The sequence below is a fragment of the Eurosta solidaginis genome, chromosome 4 (assembly GCF_040869045.1).
Source record: "Eurosta solidaginis isolate ZX-2024a chromosome 4, ASM4086904v1, whole genome shotgun sequence".
Classification (NCBI taxonomy): Eukaryota; Metazoa; Arthropoda; class Insecta; order Diptera; family Tephritidae; genus Eurosta; species Eurosta solidaginis.
The window spans coordinates 23,283,239-23,302,007 of record NC_090322.1 but is presented as its reverse complement, the minus strand read 5'-3'; the positions used below and the strand labels follow the sequence as shown (position 1 = coordinate 23,302,007).

The window sequence follows — 18,769 nt, the reverse complement described above, 5'->3', positions numbered from 1 at the left end:
TACATATACATATGTATTTTTATTAAACTAATCCAATACCCATATCTATCACTCGTAAATAAATAACAACGCGTCTTTGAAGGCCCACAAATTAAAAGGGAATATTATTTTATCATATGCGACCAAGTGCATCGCTTAAACATACAACTTGTTTTTCCAGCAAATACAGTACATTACCACGAAGCCCAAATGAACATACATACATACACATTTAAAAGCACATACAATGGCGCATATTTATAAAAACACAAATTCAGATAATACGTACATATGTACATATTTACAAACATCGCACGCTTTTTATTGCTTATTTTAGTGTTTTAAAATTTCATTCATCGACCAAAGATTGAAATGAAATTGCCTATAATTCTCATTTATTTTATGCGTGAGTCCGTTGAAATAGTTAGTTGTTAGCTGATGAAAGCATACTTACCTGGCGTAGAGGTTACCGTGATCATGAAGGCGGTTCCTCCGGAGCGAGGCTTGGCCATTGCACTTCGGCCGAGTTGACCTTCGCGATTATTCCTAATGCGAATAACTCGTGCGTGTAATTTTTGGTAGCCGGGAATGGCGTTCGCGCCGTCCCGATATTGTTAATAAATATTGTAGCGTTGGATATGGCGCAGGCACAGTTGTCGTCATTTTAGTTCGCTTCGTGGTCTGTTCCACTTTTCCAATTTTGGTCGTTTTTAGGTAGTGTAGGTCATGATGCAAAAAATGGAGATAATTCCTTCCATTTAGTGTGACGTTAGCCACTTAACATTTGTGGAACAATTGACACAATTTCATCAAAACAAGTTATATTAGCTTGTGTTATAAAAAAAAAGTGTTATAAAAATTTTAAGGCAACTGTTTGATATAGTCGTGGATCATGATTCAATCAGAAGGTTTGCTCGACAGACGAATTTTTTGACAATTGCAGCCATTTTGCTCCCAAATCGAATTGACATCCGTTAACAGTGTTGTTTCTTTGCAATTTTTCGAAAAATATTAGTAGTAGAAATAGAAAGCAATCAGTTTACAAATCCCCGATAAGTACTGAAGTGCATAATTCCTTAGAACATTTATTTTAATTTTATGATGAATTTATTAACTATGCCATGATCTATTAGTGTGGCTGAACATAGGTAATTTTTTGAAAAGTACGGACATCAAGGAATCGTGCACTTTCGTAAACCTATGAACAGACGAAGCCTAAACCACTTCAAAATTCATCGTTCAACGTCAAAAACTCGACTAGTAAATCGATTTACGTAAAAATGTAATTAGTAAATATCGGAGATGCCATAACGAAATGTACTCATTGAGCGTGTTAACTTATTCATTCCGTACGTTCGGAAAATTCGTCACCATTTAAGAATTTGGGGAATCGGTTTATATTTGGAATATTATGTAGTATATACTTATTTGATATATTCGGACTTCGTGAGGTAGTATGAAACGAACGTGTTCCGAATATTCTAAATTAACGGAAGACTTCCATGAATACTCAACGTAAAGGAGCTTTCCGAAATTTCAGAGTAAAAAGGTGAATACTCCCTGTGTAGCAGGACCGCATAAAAGCTGAACTCTTCTGTCAAAGTCAAGACCGGAATATAAAGTTCTAAGACAATAAGCCATTTTCTTTTACATTTTTTTTGGCAGACCATGTCGGCTGCCTTTTAAATATAGTCCTATCTCAAAACATTTTTCAAAAACTTCCCATTTCATGATTTGTCACAAAAACGCCCTATTTTAGAATTAGATTGAAGAACGCCTCAGAATGATTTTCATTAACTCCCCCTTATGTTAAAATGCATTGAACTTATGCTCATATAGGGAGTTGTTGAAACAAATTGTGATAGTGTATTTTTGAATAAAATTCTATATTCTATATTCTTTATAAATTCATGAAATATTTAGTAGAAAATTAATTATTTCCTGCAAAACCTGTTGCCATTTACAAATTTTTTATCACTACTAATATACTACTAAAGGTACTTTTGTACTACAATTTTCGCTAAAGGGGATTGAATTATTACCCGTTTTCCTTACTTCGTAAAAGCAACCCGTCCAGATTTTTCAATTTGGGAGTGTCAAAGTTCTGCCGTCATTAAAGAACAAACCTCTAGTAATTGAATCATGGTCGTGGATGATGTTTTGGGCCTACTTGGCTGCGTCTGGAGTTGGCAAAATAACTTTCTTTGATGGCACAATTGACAAAAATTTGTTTTAACCTTACGAGAAGCCAATTTGTTGCAAATTGCCCTGATTTATGCGGCAGTTACTCACCGACGTGTGCCGTACGTAAGGACGGTTGTCGTACGAAGCACGTTTGACCGAACTCTCAAGCCCGTAGGAATCAATGTGTGCGTCTGTGTACATGTACATAACATATTTGTGTGTGTATTGTTTGCAGATAAGCACTGTTGCCATTGACCATTTTGCATGTATGCTTATGGAAACATCAACTTTTTCCAATTTAATTTTTGATATTGTAAAAGGCCGGAATACATATTAAATAAGTATAAATAGATTAGATATTTATAATCAGCACTTTTACATAATTATTTCGAATTATTTTCACAATTTTTCAAACTTTAATTAGGTGTTTTTGCATAAAATTGCAAACGGTCCAAAATTAGCGCACAAAAGTTTACTAGGCAACTCAGTCTAGTGAGAGAGCGATCAGCTGACACGTTCTTACGGAAAAAATCAAAATTGTTTTGATTTCTACGTTCCGGGCTACGTACGTACGGGCGTTGCACGTCGGTGAGTTTTCGTTTACATTGCACACCCATAAGATAGGTCGTGTCAGCTGACACGTTTTTGGTACGTACGTTCGTGAGTAACTGCCGCATTAGGTGTACGTGATCGATTTCAAAATAACCTTTAACACATATCCACATTGTGCCGGGATTGTGCAGGCATGGGTAATATGGAACTGTCCACACCTCATGAATCCACTTCCACAATGTCTCGTCTTAAATGTCATTAAAAATTTGTGGTCAATTTTGGATATGTAGCTCAACAGTTTTGTTCTGTAGCTGCACGAAATAAGCTGTGAGTACTGTATCATTATATATAGTCATTATCCACAATTTTTCAATAAAATTGCATGTTTTACTGTATTCTCAATCGATCGATATTCACATAAATCGCGCTAAAGCATATTATTATTGTCTCAGATGAGCATTGCGTTTTCATCCTACAGGAAATTTCCATCTCGAAAAACCACAATTTCGGCTTAAATGGTAATGGTATGGTAACGCTTTTGGCAAAACAACAAACATTATGAAACTTCAAAAATCCGCAAATACGTCAAAAAATTTTGAGTGGAACTACCTTCTTTTTTGTATCATGGTAGTAGCCACCCCATACAAGATGAAGAACCTTCAAAAAACGCGAGTACTCCATAAATAATGTAAGGAATATTCCTTTGGGAGTATAGGAGTGTTCCAAAACTAATCTGTATTCATACAAAAAATGTGCTCCAATTAACATTGCGATGTCCTAGGAGAGAAGTAGGTGATCCACTCTCGCTTTGTTTGTGAGTATTCCATAGAGTACATACGTGAGAGTACTTTCCAAAGTCCTTTCACTGTTGTACTCCATGGAGCACCCACAGAGGATCATATGCCAAAGTACTAAAGGGGAATTGTGCCGGAAATAATTATCGGAGTGAATTTAATTTAAAATGAAAGTAAATGAAGATGGGCAATATAACTTTTATATTTTTTACTACGAATATTCTTATGTTATTTAGCATCTGCGTGAATAAAGAAACTAATATTTCTCTATACTATAGTATGTATACATAAAACCAGTGCGCATGTTATCAGAGTCGCTATAGTAAAATTTTATTATCAGTTATTTGTATGCAATATTTTTCTTTTGGCAACTCTGTTCGATCGTCATCGTGTCGTGATCACGGTCTTTAAAAAACGAGCAATGATCGGCTGATGATGGTCCCCAAACGCATTGCAAAGGAGTATTGTTAGAGTACTCCAACATGAAGAAAATGGAACACGTAATCCAACAATTTTTGCAGGGGACATCTAGTGTCGAATTTTTAAAAAAAATTTTTTTCTTTTCGGTGCTTATTTTAATTTTTTGGTTATTGATTTTTGGAAGTATTTTTTTTTATAAAATTCCTCTTGCCAATGATAAAATGTTATGAAATAAATTTAAAATTCAACAGACTTCTAAGTTAGGTTAAGTGTTGCTAAGTTTTGAGTAATCAGTAACATGCAATGTTCATTTAACAGAACTGTAAGTGACAATTCTCAAGTCAAGTCAATTCTATACAAGTGTCAGTAATGGGGCCTTTAGTTTTCCATAGGACCGACGATATAATCTTCCAATTACTTAAAAATAATAATGGTAGATTTTATAAAAGATAAAACAACGACTTGTCAGACGGAAAGGTCTTGTTTTAGTGGTTGTATATTTCGATCTTAGTAATATATTTGCATAAATAAATAAAAATAAATGCAGGGCGCGATAACCTCGGAAGAGATTTTAGTCCGAGTTTCTCTTCCAATTTGCGTTTTCATTGAAAAGCTTTTCAGGGCAGAAATGCACTCGTAGAGTTTGCAAATCACTTTTTTGCAGTTGAAAAAACGTGTTTCTAATTTTTTGATATCTGCTTAATTTAAGTCATGATTACTAAATCCGCCGGCAGCATATATTGCGGTTTAAAACATTGAAAAATGTAAAGCGTTTATTTTATTATTATTGATCGATTTTTCGATCCCCTTATGTTAATCATGAAACAGAACAAATTTGGTCCTTTATTTGGAGATTTTGCCGTTTTTCAATGAATTTTGGTCCCAAATGAAAACATGATGTGGCAACCTTGCTTACAGAATATAAAAGAAATGAATATGATTTGTACAGTTGCCAAATAGAGCATTTGACAACAACCAAATGTTAGTTGCAGCGGCGTAATGGGAACGATTTTGTGCAAGCTACTTAAATGTCGTGGGTTCGAGTCCTGAAGATATCATATTTAATTTTTATTTTTTATATTTATTAATTATTATAAAAAAAAAATATATAAAACTAAACGGAAATATAACAATGATAATTGTTTGCTCTCAATACCAGTGATATTAACATAGGCAGTGTTCCGCTTAACTAAAGAAAAAACAGTACATAATTTGTTGGCTTTGTAAGAATAATGGGGAATTTTTATTAGTATATGTATGTATGTATGTATATTGGCATTGAAAATTTGCGGCATTAGGGTTGATTACATTCAACATGGCGTATACAGACTACATTAAAGCAAAGCTTGACGACAACCGTTGCCAAGCATTGGTTACTTGATAACTTTGAACGCGAGAGCCGCAAATATAAATTATAGCAAACAATTTACAAAAAAAAATTAATTATGTTTAAAAAACACCCAAAGTACTGATCTGAGCTTTTATTATCTGTTCTTTACTTCTTTTTCATTTTTTAATGACAAAATAAAAAGGACGCCAGCGACTGTCACTACCCAAAAATAGAATTAGGTTTATTCTCGCTACAACGGTATTCGTGATTAGATTGTCGTGCTGCTCTGTCGCGCCGAAAATAACGATCCTCATAAGAACATGTTTAAAAATAATTTGACAGATGTCGTTTTGTGGTCGCCGACGTGAATGAGCACGTAGTTGGTTAAATACCAGGGATAGTAATACCAGGGCTGATTACATTCAACACGGAATGTACAGACCACAATAACAAGCCACCCTAATAAAACCGCACTGCGTTTTTTTAGCGCACGCAAACAACCGGCGTTTTTTGCCCTAACCCAAATAAGCATGCGTTGCGACAATGTAAAGCATGTGTGCAAACGTCAAATCTAAATGTCACGCAGAACAAAAATTGGAAGTCGATTTAGGTTTTCACGCAGCAAATTCAAATTGGGTTAAGCCCCCATTACTGATACTTAGCATAGACTTGACTTGACTTGGCGTAAACTTGGCAACTTAGCCACGATTATACTCCACTTGGCGCATAAAATCTGGCATCATAATCAGCGTTGAAATTTATTTTTAAATAAATGTCAATTTGTATGACAAAATGTCAAAATGAAATGGAAACAAACAAATGGCATCTCAAAATGTAAACGTCACTTAGAACTTACATAGAACATCAAAATTCAACAGACTTCTAAGTCAAGTTAAGTTTTGAGTAATCAGTAACATGCAATGTTCATTTAACATAACTGTAAGTGACAGTTCGCAAGCCAAGTCAATTCTATGCTAAGTATCAGTAATGGAGCCTTTACTCTCATACAAGTTTTATGTGCTTGAGACATTTTTTATAGAAAATGACTTGCGTGCGTTTATATTAGGTTGGATTGTAAATCAAAGCTTGACGGCAACCGTAGCCAAGCATTGGCTTCTTATTTACTTTAAGCCGGAGTCATTGGTGCCGTATGTCGTATCGCTGTATCCGTATCCCTAACGTAATCAGCTGTTTATCGTTACGACGGTAAACCAAAATCCAATTGGTTGGCTACGATACGGTTACGACCTTAGCGGCACCAATAATCGATTGCATTGATTCTCATAAGGTTGGTCGAATCAGCTGTTAAAAGGTTACCGATACGGTTACCGATAAAGCACCAATGTCTCCAGCTTTAAAAGCAGCAGCCGCAAATATAAATTACAGAAACAGTAGCGAAAAATTTAGAAAAAAATATTATGTTTATATAACGACCAAGAGAATGATTTTAGCTTTTATTATCTGTTGTTTACTTCTATTTTAGTTTTTACTGACAAAATAAAAAGGACGCCACTCACTGTCGCTTCCCAAAATAGAATTAGGTTTAATCTGGCTACAACGGCTTTCGTGATTAGAGCGGGAGTCATTGGTGCCGTATGTCGTATCGTTGTAGTCGTATCCCTAACGTAATCATCTGTTTATCGTTACGACGGTACCAAAAACCAATTGGTTGGCTACGATACGGTTACGACCTTAGCGGCGCCAATAATCGATTGCATTGATTCCCATAAGGTTGGTCGAATCAGCTGTTACAAGGCTACCGATACGGTTACCGATAAAGCACCAATGTCTCCCGCTTAGGGCTGATCACCTTGAACACGGCGTCTACAGACCACAACCACAATAAAACAAAGCTTGACGACAACCGTTGCCAAGCATTGGCTTCTTGATTACTTTGAAAGCGGCAGTCACCAATATAAATTTAGAAAAAACTTTTAATTATGTTTAAAAAAAAGTCCAAAAGAATGATTTTACTATCTGTTATTTACTTCTATTTTAGTTTTTATTGACAAAATAAAAAGGACGCCACTCACTGTCGCTTCCCAAAATAGAATTAGGTTTAATTTGGTTACATCGGCTTTCATGATTGATTGTCGTGCTGCTCTGTCGCGCCGAAAATAACGATCCTCATAAGAACATATGTAAAAATAATTTGACAGATGCCGTTTTGTAGACGCCGACGTGAATGAGAACGTAGTTGGTTAAATACTATGGATAATAATAGTGGCCATATTCATGATGAGTTGTTTGAGCGGAATTTGCTATTCTATTTGATCACAAGGGTTTTAAACGAACTTTTTTCGATTACATACCTTTTAACATAAACTTAAATTCTAAGCTTTACGATGGAGTCTCGTTTCAAATCGGTATTTTGTTTGGTGGAGATTAGGTCAGCCCTGTAATTCTTAAAAACTTGTTTATCTAGGCTTCGTAAAGTTAGAAAACCAGCTAAAAGAAAATTAAGAAAACAGCCGAATTACTTTACGGCCTTCAGCTTACACACTTGGTTCCTCTGTAGGTAACTCTTTGCATGCAAAGGGAAAATTTGTCCAGCAGAGAGGGAAATGCGATAAAAAGAGTTAGCAGCATTGCTATAGTTGCTACTGATTGAAGAAACTTAAAGCCTAATATCATGTCATCAAGAAAACTCGAAATTCTTGCTCAGTTTTTTTAGAAAGAACTCTTGCAATAACAAAAGCGAAAGAAAACTAATAAACAATAAGTAATAATACATATAATTAAAGTTAAATTTTTATACTACTGAAAACTGTTAGATATCCGGTGAGTGTTTCCGCTGCTTGCTAAGAATACATAATTTTATTGTTTTTTTTTAAGCACAATGTGTAAATGTTATCCATGTTTCGAACGAATCACTATATGACTTCGTATACGATTTTGTGTTAGATTTTATTTGAGGAAACATTCAGTTATTAACTAGTTTAAGATGCTTTTGCTGGATGTTTTTATTTGAACCGTTTGTGGGCAACAACACTTCAGGTTTATATACATTTAACTATATGTATATCTGTAATTTTTTTCTTACGGAGCAATGAAACAATCCTGTTTTTTTTTCAAAACCAATGTTCTATTGCTCTATTTTACCGAACAATGCCTTCGTTAGAAGTAAAACAATTTAGTCGAGGTTGTATTCTGAGAGAAGTGTATTAACGAGCACGGTTCCCACACCAAGTTTTCATTTGGGAACAAAATTCATCGAAAGAAAAGACCAGATCTAAAAAGGACCAAATTTTAGTTTTATTTTATTGGTATACAAACAATTCGGCAAATTACTAGAGTGTTGTATTCGTTGTAAAATGTAAAAGTTGTAGGATATAAAATTTATACATGGGTCGAAATTTCTCAAGTGGGCCACTTTAAATCGATTATCTCAGTTCTCATTGATTAATATGTAAAAACGAAATCCCCAAAATATTTTCGCAAAAAAAAATTTTACATTAGTTATTTACAGTTACAGTTTTTGATCATGTTATTTTAAAAAATCAATAACTCGTGAACGGTTTATCGAAACTCAACGTTTTTCACATCAAAATTTTCGTAAATTAATATACTTTGCCATAAGAAAATTGTTTTTAATAACAAATTATTACTTTGCTAATGGAGGTATGAGCGCGGTCACACAAACATGTATAACTTTTGACCTAATGCAAAATAATGACTTTTTTTTCACCAACATTTTTTTAAGAGATTGTAGAATTGAATGAAATGTGTCAAAATTTTCTCGGAGGCGGTGAAGTTTTATTAATTTTTAATTATTTAAAACAAACAGATTTTTTTAGCAAAATAATAATTTGTTATTAAAAACGATTTTCTATGGCAAAGTATATTAATTGACGAATATTTTGATGTAGAAAACGTTGACTAATTTTCATTAATGGTTGATAAAACAACGACTTGTCAGACGGAAAGGTCTTGTTTTAGTGGTTGGGTATTTCGGTCTTAGTAATTTAATTTAAGTCATGCTTATAACAGTTAACCGACAGCATATATTGCGATTTAAAGCATTGAACAATGTAAAACGTTTATTTTATTTTTATTGTTCGATTTTTCGATTCCTTTACGTTTTTCATACAACAAAACAAATTTGGCCCTTTTTTTTAATGAATTTTGGTTCCAAATGGAAACATGGTGTGGCAACCGTGCTGACATAATATAAAAGATTAAATGAATACCACCTTGATTTGTACAGTTGCCAAATAGAGCATTTGACAAATATATGTTGTTGGTTGCAGTGGCGTGGCCGAAGCAATTTTGCGCGAGTCAGCGAAATCTCGTGGGTTCGAATCTCGAGAATTTTCGAGGTTTTTTTAAATTTTGTATTTTTAATATTTATTAATTATTATTAAAAAAATATATAAAGCTAAACTAAATATAACAAAGTTATTGTTTGCACTCAATACCAGTGATGTTAACACAGGCAGTGTTCTGCTTCAGCCAAAGAAAAAACTACATAATTTGTTGGCTTTGTAAGAATATTGGGAATTTTTGTAAGTTTATGTATGTATGTACATTGGCATTTAAAATGTGCGGCATTACATTCAACATGGCGTACACGGTTGCCACTTTACTCCATTTGAACCAAAAATTGTCCTTTCCAACCCCATTTGGTCCGCTGGTCGCTTTTTTCTATTTTGGTCCTTTTTAGGCTGAAACCAAAATTTTTTTTTCACTGAGGTAAAAATATACAACACTGCCCACAAAATTTTTCACACCTTCATCAACCCTTATATAATTTTCAATTTACCTCAATGGATTTCTTACGAAAAAATTTGCGTTTATTGAAATGCAGAACAATGGCACTTCATCCAGTAGATTGTTTAGAAAAGTATGGGACCTTGAAGCAAAACAATTTTCATTAATTGTTGATGAAACAAGCGGCTAATCAGAAAAAACCTTGTTTTGGTGGCTAGATATTTCAATTGGTTGTCAAACACTCTTCGTGAGAGATTTTTGTCGCTCCTAGAGCTTTAAAAAAGTTGTTGCAAATGCACGTGCACCTCAAAGAAATTTGACGGATTTTGCTACTGATGCAGCCATTCTTGAATTAAAGACTCGTAGGCTCACCCTGGAAAGTGTATTCTTGCATACGCCTCATACTGCGAAACCGCTATATTTTAAATTTTTGTGTTTGGAAGTTAATGGCGTTTCTTCTATACAACTTTCAAATTCAATATCAGTTACAGAGTTAAACGTTTACATATATATACATACTTCCGGCCTGCAATTCTGTCAATATTATACCATCAATACGAGTGATTTTAGGTACAATGATTATATCAAAATACTGAATATTTAAAAAATTTCAGTGTATATAATTTAGAATAAGCATCTTTAAACAAGGAATATTTTTATTGGAAGGCAGAAAAATTTTCTGAACGCGATAACTCTACAAATGTCCAACGTAGAACTGATATAAACGCTTTGTGTCAAATTAATCCCGTTGGAGAGGTCAACCTCAGAAACTTTAATAATAACATTAACTGTTTTTTTTTTTCTCATCTATATACGTTTACGCTTAAACTTTATATGGACTTCTAAGCGACAAACAGTTTGACGCTTAGCAGTCCATATAAAGTTTAAGCGTATAGACGTTTACGTGTAAAAAGAACACGGCTATTGTATTCCACAAAGTCCAGCGAATTAAAACGCAGCGGCTGCGCTGGCTATGCCATGTTATGCGAATGAAAGATGATGCACCGGCCAAGAATGTGTTTCTATCGGAACCCGCCTATGGAAGCAGAGGTAGAAGGCGGCCCTACTACGTTGGAAGGACCAGGTGGAAAACGATTTAAACTCCCTTGGTGTGACCAATTGGCGCCGGTTGGCGGAGCGAAGGAGCGACTGGCGCGCCATGTTGGACGGCCATAGCCGTTTAGACGGTTAAGCGCCAATTAAGTAAGTAAGTGACATTTTATTTTACCACAATCTGAAATTTAAGATTTTACAACGAGTTCGACACATCTGTGAATTGCCGATTTGTTTTTAGACCACTTTGGTCCATTTCTGTGAGATTTGGTCCTTTTTTCTATAGAATTTGGTCCCAAATGAAAACATGGTGTAACAACCGTGATGACCAATATAGAACCCATTAAAGCAAAGCTTACCGACAACCGTTGCCAAGCATTGGTTACTTAATTACTTTGAACGCGGCAGCCGCAAATATAAATTATAGCAAACAGTAGCGACAAATTTAGAAAAAAAAATGATTATGTTTAAAAAAACACCCAAAGTAATGATTTGAGCTTTTGTTATCTGTCATTTACTTCTTTTTTAGTTTTTATTGACAATATAAAAATTACGCCAGCGACTGTCGCTACCAAAAAATAGAATTAGGTTTAAGTCTCCATTACTGATACTTAGCATAGACTTGACTTGACTTGGCAAACTTGGCAACTTAGCCACGATTATACTCCACTTGGCGCATACAATGTGGCATCATAATCAGCGTTGAAATTTATTTTTAAATAAATGTCAATTTGTATGACAAAATGTCAAAATGAAATGGGAACAAACAAATGGCAACTCAAAATGTAAATGTCACTTAGAACTTACATAGAAAATCAAAATTCAACAGACTTCTAAGTCAAGTTAAGTGTTGCTAAGTTTTGAGTAATCAGTAACATGCAATGTTCATTTAACAACACTGTAAGTGGCAGTTCTCAGGCCAAGTCAAGTCTATGCTAAGTATCAGGTATCAGTAATGGGCCCTCATAAGAACATGTGTAAAAATAATTTGACAGCTGTCGTTTTGTCCCCGCCGACGTGAATGAGAATGTAGCTGTGGCTGTATTTGATCACAAGGATTTTAAACAAACTTTTTCCGATTACCTCTTAACATAACCTTAAAATTCTAAGCTTTACGATTGAGTCTCGTTTCAAATCGGTATTTTGTTTGGTGGAGATTAGGTCAGCCCTGTAATTCTTAAAAACTTATTTATCTAGGCTTCGTAAAGTTAGAAAAGCTTAAAGAAAATTATGAAAACAGCTGCGTTGCTTTATGGTCTTCAGCTTACAGACTTGGTTCCTCTGTGGGTAAACTCTTTTGTATGAAAAGGGAAAATTTGATCCAGAAGAGGGAAATGCGATAAAGAGTTAGCAGCATTGCTATAGTTGCTACTGATTGAAGAAAAACTTAAAGCCTAATATCATATCATCATGAAAACTCGAAATTCTTGGTCAGTCTTTTTTAGAAAGGACTCTTGCAATAACAAAGGCAAAAGACAACTTATAAACAATAAGCAATAATACATATAATTAAAGTTAAATTTTTTATACTATTGAAAACTGTTACCGGATATCTGGTAAGTGTTTCCGCTGAGTGGGCATTTTATTGGTTTTTTTTTTTTAAGCACAATGTGTTTCGAACGAATCACTATATGACCTCATATACGATGTTGTGGACCTTCAGGTTTATACACATTTAACTATATGTATATTTTTAATTTGTTCCTAACGGGGCAATGAAACAATCTTGTTTTTTTTTATACAAAACCAAAGTTCTATTGCTCTCTTTTACCCAACAATGTCTTCGTTAGAAGTAAAACAATTTAGTCGAGGTTGTATTCTGAGAGAAGTGTATTTACTAGTGCAGCTACTTTATACTCAACGAGTGTGAGAGAAGTGGATTTACGAGTGCAGCTATTTTATACTCAACGAGTGTAACGAGACTAATTTCAGGTCTTTACGGAGACAAAAAATATTTGTATCTTAAAGATGTCAAGAATTTAACTAATACCTTCGTAAATGTATTTGTAAGCAATGATCAGTGCTTTCTTCACATGGTATTAAAAACAAAGAGCGAGAGAGAGACAGAGAGAGAGATTAAAGTCACATCGGAAGTATTAACAACCAGTTATGCCATTTTTATCCTTTCCTTACGAAGACACATTTGGCAGGTAAGATCAGCAAAGTGGAATTTTGTAGTACAACCTTGAAATTTGGCAGGATTTTTTTTTTATATTTGCAGTTTTTGAAGGTTTTATTCAGTGCTTTTGCGATAGCAAGAGATTACGGTGGTTGTTTAAAGGAAATACGAGTTTCGTTTCAACAAAGTGTGAGGAATTTTCGTATTATTTAAACAATATAATTTTTATTAACTATAAAAATTATAATACAGCTTTGAGAATAAAAAAATTATATAATACTCTCTTTGTGTCTTGTAGTTTTATATAGAAAAACAACAAAGGTAAGTAATTTTGGAAAACTCACTGTATAAAACTGTGTAGGTTTGAAATGATGTACAGCTTATAATGCTAAATTTCGCTAAAAAGCAATGTTAAAAAAAATTCATAAAAAACACTGCTATTTAAAACCGAAGAAGTCAATAAAAAAAAATTTAAACTCTTACAATTTTGCGAGGTTTACATGGACTTTAAATAGCCTAACTTCTGTCTTAATCAGCGCCGAACACCTCTAAAATATTGCATAATTTGTTTAAAAATTTCTTTTTACTTTAATATTTGGTGAAAAATAAAACAAGCTTCAAATTTAAAACGAAATAAATATTAAAAAACGCAGTATTAAATTAATAAAATGGTTTCAAAGTTGGACTTAAGTTTTTAATCATGTACCGTTGCACAGAAGTGTGAAAGTTGAGACTTGACATCAATCTGAAAATTTTAATAACAAAAAAGTTGAGGGGTTACTCTTTTAGACCCCAATCTAAGGTTTTGAGCATATAAAAAAATTCTTGGCTTGATTGATCTCCGAGGAACTTAGGCCGAGCTTCTCTTCTAAACGAAGAAATAAAAAATAAACCTGCATCGTGCTCCTTTTAATTTTCCCTACAGATTGGCCGGACGGGACCTATATGTTTTATGCTGACTCCGAACGGCATCCGCAAGTCAGAGTGTTTGCCAAATCACTCCCGAGGGGCGACCGCCGATTTTGAGCTTATACAGTCAAATAAAATCGAAATCCTATGTAAAGTCATTGAAAAAATCAGGCATGCTTAACCAACGAACCGATATCATTTCGTTACGATAATTAACGTTAATAAACGAAACAAAGTCATTTCGTTTCGTTTATTAACGTTGATTATCGTAACGAAATGATATCGGTTCGTTGGTTAAGCATGCCTGGAAAAAATGTTCACTAAATTTTCCAGCAAAAAATGTCAACGAACCCCATGAACATTTTGGATCTACCAGATGATTGCCTATTTGTTATACTCGCAAAAGTCGTAAATAAAAAAGATCAACTATCTTGGTCTAAAGTTTGTGGAAGGTTTTGTCGGCTTTATAGCGCATCATTTACGCGTAAGCTAAAGAGCACAAAGTATGAAGAAAACTTGTTAGATGATCATATCGCTACGCATTGCGCACATCTGATTGGAACACAATATTCGTCATTGAATGATATAAAAAAGTAAGGTTGAAGACAGCATATAAAACTTATTTTTGGAAGAATCTAAGTAAGCAACATCCGGAAATCGAGGAAGTTGAATTGCTAGAAACAAGTGATGATGATTTAATGGATTTGCTGCCGCTGCCCAATTTGAAACGTGTGAAGTGTGCTGGTACAAGTGAGTTTAGAAATTTAAAAGTTGGTTTAAAAAATCAATAAAAAATAAAACATAAAATAAAAAAATGTTTATTAATTGAATCTTAATTTTTTTCAGAAAAATTAGTACGTACTAAAAAAAGCTGGCAAGACATTGTGGAATTATTCAGCCCCGATCCTGGTTTAAACTCTTTACGGCATGCACCACCTTTGCATCATCTAGAAAATCTTGAAGAAGTAGAAATTGACTGCCAGGTTTTCAAGTGGTGGTTGGTGCTGGGTAAGCTACCCCATCTAAAAGTTCTCACACTCAATAAATTCAATGTTAGAAAATGTGAATATTCTCATACGTTATGCGATTGCGCTGCCGATAATATAAAATTTTTAGTTGATGGTTTGCTTGAATTCAAAAATTTGGAGAAGCTTACGTTTAAAAATGCTTGGATGACAGAGAGAACAATGAAAGATATAGCAAAATTGACAAGTTTAAAAAGTTTATGTTTAATCAAAACCATACAAGAAGATGAACTGACACTCAATATGTTTAGTGATTTAGTTAACCTCGAAGAATTGCAAATTGGTAATTTAGTTTTGAACAAAATTTCATCTTGTAGATTCTTTCGCATGTGCGACAAATTGAAGTATTTACGAGTGTTCAGTTGTGATGAGCACATCCCGAAAATATTGAACTTTTTAACTAATATGTTAAGTAATAGAAATACGCAGGATAGAGAGGCTGTTAAGGTCGTCGTTTGTCAATCGTATTTTGACAGCATAGAAATTTACAGAATTGTAAGTATTTTAGAATATTGTAGTGCGATATGTAAATATAGTCAAAGTCAGAGTCGACTCTAAAGTTAGTAGTGGCTTTTTAACATGATTTTTCATACGATTGCTGTCAAAACAACTAACTAAATAATCAGTTTACTATACCTTTGACGGTGACTACTGATCATTTAAATATGATAATTTGAAAAATATGTATGCATAGTAAATTATAACGTTTGAAGAAATTTATTTGAATCGAGCATCATTTCTTTATGAAACACAAAATAATAAGCTGCAACTAGTTTTAAGTAGAATTGCGCCAAGTATTTATTTTAATTCTATTTTATTTACGAAAATTACTGGTCCATTTTTTTTTTTGCTTAGAGGAAATATTTTGAAAAGGGTACTTCCGTTTTTAAGCCATTGGCTCCAGAATGTAAGTGAAGTTTTTTAAATTTAAAAATCTTGTTTCTTAAAATTAGTTTCTGAATTTTTTATCGAAAATAATTAGGCAATCACAAGGTCTGCTCTTCGTCGTATGTGCCATGATGTAATTACAAAGGTGATGTCAACAACATAACCTCAATTTTTCGGTAGCTCTATTTTCCAGTATTTACTTACTTGTATTACAAAAGTGATAAATTTTGATTGCTTAATTGTTCTTAAAAATTTCCCAAAAAAAAAAAAAATAGTTTTCTGAAAATTTTTTTCTATATTCTTTTGGGGAACGCAAAGCTACGTTAATCTTTTTGGCTAAACAATTTTAGTAGCGGCTTATATAGTTATAATATTTCTAAACGTATAGTAAAATCTACTCCGATCGTAATAGAACTCAAAGGCGGTTCTGTATGATAGACAACCCTCTAAAATAAGTATGCCGAAATTTTAGTTTACATTTTTATTTGAAAATAATTTTTTATATTCTGTTTCTCTATCTCGCTTTCCTTTTTACATTTAATACTCATATCGTAAAAACATAATGTACGCCTACCCTTGATCCATATTTAGGTTAATATCCCGGAAATCGGTTGACATATCGAAATCAAAAATACTCTACACAAAAGCACTCATCAACAACTTCCATTTGATAGCCATATTGTACAAATCCATCCTAGAGTTACCCATGTCCAGTTTTTGATATATGTCTATCTCGAGACCCTAGTCACCCAGCAGTATTTTGATACCTGCTAACTAAACTTCAGAACATTATACATCCGAAGTCTCGCCATTAATTGTATATTCATATCGTGAAAAAACAATCTAGGGCTATCTCTGGCCTACATTTAAACTTATCCAGGTAGAGAAAAGATCTTTCAAACGAGGTACTAGGCCAGGTTTAGAAGATATCTGCAGGTGTATGAACACTTGCTCTCAAGACCCTAGGAATACAGCGGAATAAAATATAGCTTAAAATCTTTTCGCAGACCTGGCGAATCACATACGTACAAAATTTGCTAAAAATCGGTCCAATAGTTTCGGAGCCTCAAGACAAGCGAATAAATCTTTTCTCATTACAATATTAGTTCAGATTAAGATGTACTATGTAGTTTAAAAGAAATTTAAAATCATTTACATTGAAAAATTATTTGCAGTGCAACCAGTGGAGAGCTGTGAATAATACGTTTGATCTTGTCATAGTCGAAGACGAGATGCCATGGTTCGGCCGCATACTCGATACGGAAATGGAGATAAGCGAAATGGATTTTAATGAATTGTCATGGTTGAATAAAATTAATAACGGTTTATGCATGCTTTGGCATGGTTTCCTGAATATGTCTTAGAAAAGAAATTTAATATTGGTAAAACATGTAAAAACAAAAAAAATCAATAAAATCTAAATTAAATTTATGATAAGTCAGTTAGCGATGTCCCACCGCTATTGAGAAGTAAAAAAAAAATATTTCAACATTATGCTAGGTGGTGTATTCATAGTTTCATAGTCAAACATAAATAGATAGAGTGTGTTCGACCCCCTCTGCCAACTGTCGGCAATTGGTCTTACCAAGGGAGTTTAAATCGTTTTCCACCTGAGGGCCTATTCAGTAACTATGAGTTTTGAAATGTACATTTTTCTTTCATACAAATTATATGAAGAAAAAATGTACATTTTAAAACTCACAGTTACTGAATAGGGCCCCTGGTCCTTCCAGCGGAGTGGGGGCCGCCCTCTTCCTCTGTGCTTATGTATTTGTTAACGATCAGTTTAATCTTTCACAATTCTTTACATTTTTGTTTATACTCACGAGTAGTTATGAAATATATCAGTATTTTATTAGAGAAATTAAAACATATTGCCGGATGTGGATGCTATAGCAAACAACAGTGTTGTGCATATGCAACAGTCTACGCGTTCCAACGGGCAGTGATCCAGATCCCGATAAAAAATTTAAGATGCAAATGCAACACCAATGTAATCTATGTGAATCAGATTGTTGTTGTGCATGTACAATTTTTATCGTGATCTGGATCAGTCAGTGTCCATTGAAACGCAGGGGGTGTTGCAGTTCTGTGCCGTAATAACGCAGCAATAATTATTAGGTATTAGAGGAGATATACACTAGATTCGATTTTAAGTAAATATTTAGGAGGGTATTTATTTGGGCTCAATGCTGGTTTAACACTAGCTTAATATGGGTCTAAATTTCGTATTTCAAAAGTGATTGATAAGAAGATAAATTACAAAAAAGAAAAAACTTGCCGTATATTGGCGGGAAATGGCCAATGTTATGAATAATGAACCGTTTCAAATGCTCTCAGAGAGCAATAAGTTTCATGCATGGCGGAACCATACAGGTCAGGGCTTGAAATCAGCTGATTGGTACATCATTTAAGTCGGCCCAGTACGATTTTGACATCAGCGCATCGAATAATAAAAACAAAGTAAATGTAATTTTTATTTATGTTTGTATTTCGCCGCGCTGTTATTTCGGACTATAAGTTATAGAAATTTTCGTTTTCTACATGCGTAGAAACCGCCGATTTTGATCGTTTTCCACACGACGCCGCCGAATGTCAAAAATATCGGCGCGGCGTCGGCGGCGTCCAGCGCGTTACTATATTTTCTACTCGTTTAAGACTTTTTAGGCCATTTATTGTTCATGTCGAAAATTGGTCGGATATGGTCGAAAGTGGTATCAACGGATGCGCATCACTGCCAGTTATAAAAAACTAATTGCGAAATTTAACTCTTTCCACCTGTTGAAAAGTTATTTAAAAAACAGGC

The 18,769-nt window shown here is 34.0% G+C and overlaps 1 protein-coding gene and 1 non-coding gene across 4 annotated transcripts in view; one reads left to right on the top strand and one right to left on the bottom strand.

Moving 5' to 3' along the window:
* The window catches only part of LOC137249306 (uncharacterized), a 768,906-nt gene that overhangs the window by 396,128 nt on the left and 354,009 nt on the right, over positions 1-18,769 (bottom strand). The gene's annotated exons all lie outside the window — the stretch shown is intronic.
* LOC137251531 (U1 spliceosomal RNA) lies at positions 426-589 on the top strand. Its single transcript, XR_010953276.1, has one exon. It is a non-coding gene; the product is annotated as a U1 spliceosomal RNA (small nuclear RNA).